The sequence below is a fragment of the Rattus rattus genome, chromosome 1 (genome assembly GCF_011064425.1).
Source record: "Rattus rattus isolate New Zealand chromosome 1, Rrattus_CSIRO_v1, whole genome shotgun sequence".
NCBI classification, from domain to species: Eukaryota; Metazoa; Chordata; class Mammalia; order Rodentia; family Muridae; genus Rattus; species Rattus rattus.
In genome coordinates this window covers 229,206,044-229,212,568 of record NC_046154.1, presented here as the reverse complement: position 1 = coordinate 229,212,568, position 6,525 = coordinate 229,206,044, and positions in this window count along the sequence as shown.

The window sequence follows — 6,525 nt, the reverse complement described above, 5'->3', positions numbered from 1 at the left end:
AGAAGAAATTAAAATATGAGGAAAACAGGAAGAGACTGAGGAGCTAAGGGTTACATTGAGCAGAAAATAAAGAGCTGCAAGGATGAGAATTTAGGGACACAGTTGCTTCCCAGACTGCACATAATTAAAGTTTAGACAGTCCTTGTATTTGGCACATGTAGCAGTTCAGAAACTTTCACTTCTCCAACTGAGAGAGAATGCTGTATGTGCTTAGCAATTTCATCTTCTCTAGCTCAGGATTTCTGTTCTTGTCAGTAGATCGATAAATTTTGTTTCTTGTATTTAAAAGTATAACTAGAAAAAAAGTTGTGCAATGCAATTAGAAAAATGGAAGTGTGTGGAAGAATTAAATAGCATGATATTTACTCCCCTCTTCTCTGTGAAAAAAATGGACAAGAGATAACAGAGAGTTAAAACAAATGGAAAATGTAGAGAAACCACGCCCCTACTCTATATATTAAAGAGGTGACAGAGGTATGAAAACACACACACACACACACATACACACACACACAGAGAGAGAGAGAGAGAGAGAGAGAGAGAGAGAGAGAGAGAGAACACACTCCTGGTGAAGCTGTGGGATAAGAATAAAAAAAAGTAAAACAACCCTGAGATTTCACCTCACACCAGTGAGAATGGCTAAGATCAAAAACTCAGGTGACAGCTGATGCTGGCGAGGATGTGGAGAAAGAGGAACACTCCTCCATTGTTGGTGGGATTGCAGACTGGTACAACCATTCTGGAAATCAGTCTGGAGGTTCCTCAGAAAATTGGACATTGAACTACCTGAGGATCCAGCTATACCTCTCCTGGGCATATACCCAAAAGAAGCCCCAACATATAAAAAAGACACGTGCTCCACTATGTTCATCACAGCCTTATTTATAATAGCCAGAAGATGGAAAGAACCCAGATGCCCTTCAACAGAGGAATGGATACAGAAAATGTGGTACATCTACACAATGGAATATTACTCAGCTATCAAAAACAATGACTTTATGAAATTCATAGGCAAATGGTTGGAACTGGAAAATATCATCCTGAGTGAGGTAACCCAATCACAGAAAAAAACACACATGGTATGCACTCATTGATAAGTGGCTATTAGCCCAAATGCTTGAATTACCCTAGATGCATAGAATACATGAAACTCAAGAAGGATGATCAAAATGTGAATGCTTCACTCCTTCTTTAAAAGGGGAACAAGAATACCCTTGGCAGGGAATAGAGAGGCAAAGATTAAAACAGACACAGAAGAAACACCCATTCAGAGCCTGCCCCACATGTGGCCCATACATATACAGCCACCCAATTAGACAAGATGGATGAAGTAAAGAAGTGCAGGCCGACAGGAGCCAGATGTAGATCTCTCCTGAGAGACACAGCCAGAATACAGCAAATACAGAGGCGAATGCCAGCAGCAAACCACTGAACTGAGAATAGGACCCCCGTTGAAGGAATCAGAGAAAGAACTGGAAGAGCTTGAAGGGGCTCGAGACCCCTTATGAACAATGCCAAGCAACTAGAGCTTCCAGGGACTAAGCCACTACCTAAAGATTATACATGGACTGACCCTGGACTCCAACTGCATAGGTAGCAATGAATATCCTAGTAAGAGCACCAGTGGAAGGGGAAGCCCTGGGTCCTGCTAAGACTGAACCCCCAGTGAACGTGATTGTTGGGGGGGGCGGCAATGGGTGGAGGTGGGGAGGAACACACATAAGGAAGGGGATGGGGAGGGATTAGGGGATGTTTGCCCGGAAACCGGAAAGGAATAACATTGAAATGTAAATAAGAAATACTCAAGTTAATAAAAAAAAAAAAAAAAAAAAAAAAACTTCATGTAAACCTTTCATAAGATACTTGAAAGTTATAATTGAAAAAAGAAGGAGTTTGAAAACTGGGAAGACTGTACTGCTGGAGACACTTTGGTTGCAAGACATAGAAAAGTCAGTTTGGAATGAGTAAAAATATTCCACATGGTAGCTTTCATAGTGCCAGAAGTTGTTATGTGAGACACTGATGGAGAAAATAAATCAATGGTCTTATCCAGCATGGACCCTCTATGCTACAAATCCAATCTGCCAGATGACACAATAATGGTATAGTTGTTATGGAGGGTAACCTACTACTTTCCAATTGGGCTTAATGTCTGCTCCACCTGAAGAAACTCATGCTCATACTACAAACCTGGTTTAAAAAATATAGCTGGAGGTGATGGTGTTTTAAGTCATAAGTAGGAGCCTATTATTGTTGTGTTGCTAAATAGTCATCTTGTCAAACTACCTTCCCAACATTTATTTTGTATACATGGGTGCTTTTAAGCCTTAGGAAAGAAACTTCTTTCTGTGGTTGTTAAGGAAGAGTTCTGTAAGTGGTTAACATGGTAAGAATAAGTAACTGCTGAATGCTCATCCCTGAGTGGTGCAGTCTATATCAACCCTCACAAGGCTCAAGAAACATTGTGAAAGAGGGGACAGAAAAAGTGTGAAGTGCAAGTATGGGGAAGAATGTAATAGAAGGAAGGATGGGGACAAAGGAACCACTCATTATTTTTGACAGTACAGGGCTTGGTATAATTTTAAGCCTTTAAATTTTTTGATCTTTTTGACATTGAAATGTTTTAAGGCCAAGGTAAAATATTAAGGCCTAGATAGAATGTTAAGGCCCAGATAGAATGTTAAGGCCTAGATAGATCGTTAAGGCCTAGATAGATTGTTAAGGCCTAGGTTACAGTTACTTGGCTAGTTTGCCATTATAAGGAAACTTTCTCATATATTTCTGCTGTTTCTAGGAAACTCTCTAATGCCAAGATTGATTATATATGCTGTTATGTTCTGTGTCCCTGGGAACCAACCATGATAGAAGTTCACAGAACTGTTTTGTATAGTTACCCACAACCCATAAGCTTGGACCTGAACCAACTGTCTAACAGCACTTCCTGAACCTGTGTATAAGCTTTTATGTTATGAGGGATGGACCCCATCATAAGAGACACCTGCACCAATATAAGAAACTAAGACTTCCATTTGAGAAGTGGACCAGTGAAGTTTAAGTTCCCAAGACCTCCCTGGAAACTGAAATCCTGGTTGGCAAAGTTAAGACATGAATGTTAGATAAGTCTCATCTTCAAAGACGTTAGGGCATAAATATTAGGCGAGTCCCCTACCACAGTTGCATACCCCAACCAATGGGAACAGGGCAAATGTAAACAAAGACACGTTCCTAAGGAAATCCCCTATCCCTAAGTCCTGATTGGTGAAATAACTTGGCACAGATGTTTATGGATTTGGGGCTTAAAAATTCCATATGATCATAAATCAGAGTCATGGTTCAGTTCCTAAATCTGAACCATGGCCCTGGTTACTGACCCCAGGCCATATACTCAATAAACTATCCCTCTTTGACTGAGATCAGATTTTGTATGGTTTGTGAAACCATCCCTGGACCTAAACAAAAGGCATCATACAGGCTAATCAGGCTCAGTCTAGATTCTTGTTTGTTTAGTATTTAACTATCAGTGACTTGCTCTTGGTCATCTGTGATTCCCAATCTGCGAAAGTAGACTTATGGGGATGACCTCACTCTGCAGAGGTCATGATGAAGAGTTGTATGATTTTGATAACATGGACAAAAATGTTACTAAAAACATTTACTAATGTTATTTTTAATCATAATGAAATACTTTTTATGTTTGTATATTTACTTGTTCTCATGTTTATTACTATAGACAATATTTTCCCAAACCGATTCATTGCGTTTCACTTCTGATGCAGTTAAGTGACTTGATTAAGGTCAGCCAGGAAGTGTTGGTACTAAGTTATGAGCACCAAAATATGAACACAGTTTTCTTTGACTTCGAGGCTTACAGCATTAATGGGGTACTGTCTAGAAGTGGAAATGACTGTGCTTGCGCTATCTGAAATCCCCATCTCTGAACTATAGAAAAAATGAATAAAAAGTGATTCTGTAAGATAATCCTAAAATTATGGATGTTCTTAATCAGGGATAGGTGTGTGTGTGTGTGTGTGTGTGTGTGTGTGTGTGTGTGTGTGTGTATGTGTGTATATGCACGAATGCTATGTGGTATTAGGCATGTGTGTTTGTGTTTGATATGATATGGTGATGATATTGTATTTGTGTGTGCTGGATATGGTAAAAATATTTAAAAATAAAAGATGAGTTATGCCTGGACCAGCTGGGTAAGGAAGGATGGGCAAAGAATCTTTTTATCTGGGAATGAAGGCCTCAGAGATGTTGTCATTCTAGATGTCGGGAGTCTCTTCTATTTTGTCAAAAAAAGGGGGAGTCTGGCTGGATGATGCTGGGGCTGGTGTGATCAGCCAACTTCATAGCAGCAGTATATAGTTGGTGAGGTGGAAGGCTACTGGATCAACATTTGTTCTTTTCAAATGTTCATTTGTTATTCTTAGGAGTGCTTTGTACTTCTCCAGAAAACCACAGCTCTGAGTATTACTCTTGAATAATGCCTAAACTCATTTGGCAATGAGCTAGACAGACTGCTGTTACATATTCAATATAAAACAGCTTTAAAAAAGTCCTCACACAGCTGCTTGAGGAAACCGATCTCTTTACATGTGGTCTCATCTCCAAAGGAAAAGGAAAAAAAAGAGTCATCTCCCCAGAGTGGGGAAAAGTAGACATATTTTATTTTGGGTCAAGATTTCATTCACCAAACACCCAATGTTACCGAAGCAGAAGCCAGGGTCACAGTAGCTGGAATTCAATAGCTGGCTAATTTTCTTTTCCACAATTCCCTCAGTGTCTCCAGCTCCACCCTTTCCCACTTGGCCGGTGTTTACAGAGCCTTAGGCACAGTCACCCTGGTTGGTTTCATGTAATCTTGGTTAAAGGGATCGACAGCTTGTGTCTAGCTGCCCGGTCAGCTGCTGTTGACTGCAAGTACTCTGATGGGCCAGGGAGAGAGAATGACATGAAATTATTAAGTGTCATTAGGCATAAAATCATAAGATGCCATTCATGTTGGAAGGGGGCACATGATCTACAAGCTGGAGTACAAAGGCTAGTACATGGGGATAAACAATGAGGTTATATAGGGGATTTGTTTTGAGAAGCAATTCCTCTTTGTAAAGAGGGGCATCCAAGGCTTTACTTCAGAAAAATTGATGCAATTCAGAAGGATGAAGCTTGGGACATAGGATGTATGTATATCTACCTAGATTTCTCTCTCTCTCTCTATATATATATATACATATATATATGTATATATATATTCTATATATAAACATATATTCTCTATATATATTCTCTCTATATATATTCTATATATATATATATATTTGTTGTTACCAAAAAAATAATCTCTAGAGTTATCATGCTGGCAACTGATTTAAAGTCTGAATTTTAATTGTGTTTCTGTAAATAAAAGACATATATACATTGACTTGCACATATTGTATAGGAACCCACTTTGTACATTCCCAGGGCAGAGAGATGAGAAGGGCAGCAGATATACAGCACCTTGGTGAGTGTTTGGATAGGCGAGGCTTGTGTGCTGTTTAAGCCTAGTGGCAAGGCCAGAATATACTTACTAAACAAAGTGGCCTGCAGCTTGACCAGAGCTGGATAGGTTCAAGTCAGTGCAGTGAGGAAAGCCCCAAAGACTGGGGAATCATGGCTTGCAGGGTGTCTTAGTCAGGGTTTTATTGCTGTGACCAAACACCATGAGCAAAAAGTTGGGGAGGAAAGGGTTTATTTTTCCTACACTTCCAGATCATAATCCATCTGGAGGAAGTTAGGACAGGAACTCAAGCAGGGCTGGAACATGGAGGAAGGAACTGATGCAGAGGGATGCTGCTTACTGTCTTGCTTCCCTTGGCTTTCTCACATGTCTTTTTTAAAAAAAGATTTACTTATATATTATATTATATTATATTATATTATATTATATTATATTATATTATAAGTACACTGTAGCTGTCTTCAGACATACCAGAAGAGGGCAGCGGATCTCTTTACAGATGGTTGTGAGCCACCATGTGGTTGCTGGGAATTGAACTCAGGACCTCTGGAAGAGCAGTCGGTGCTCTTAACCACTGAGCCATCTCTCCAGCCCTTTCACATGTCTTTTTATAAAACCCAGGATCATCATCCCAGGAATGGCACCACCCATAATGGTGCCCAATTGATTCCCTATTGAGAAAATGCCTTACAGTTGGGCTTCATGGAGACATTCTCTCTCTCTCCTCTCTCCTCTCTCCTCTCTCCACTCTCCTCTCTCCTCACCACCCCCTTGCTCTAGCTCTCACTCTCTCTGAATTTTTTAAATTTACATTTTACATTTTATCCTGTTTTGCAGTTTCCTGTCCAGAAACCCACTACCCCATCTCACCTTGATTCCATGAGGGTGTTCCCTTACCCACCCACTTCCTCCCACCTCCCTGCCCTAACATTCCCCTACACTGGGGCATCAAGCCTTGACAGGACTAAGAGCCTCTCCTCACACTGATGCCCAGACAAGGCCATCCTCTGCTACATATGCAG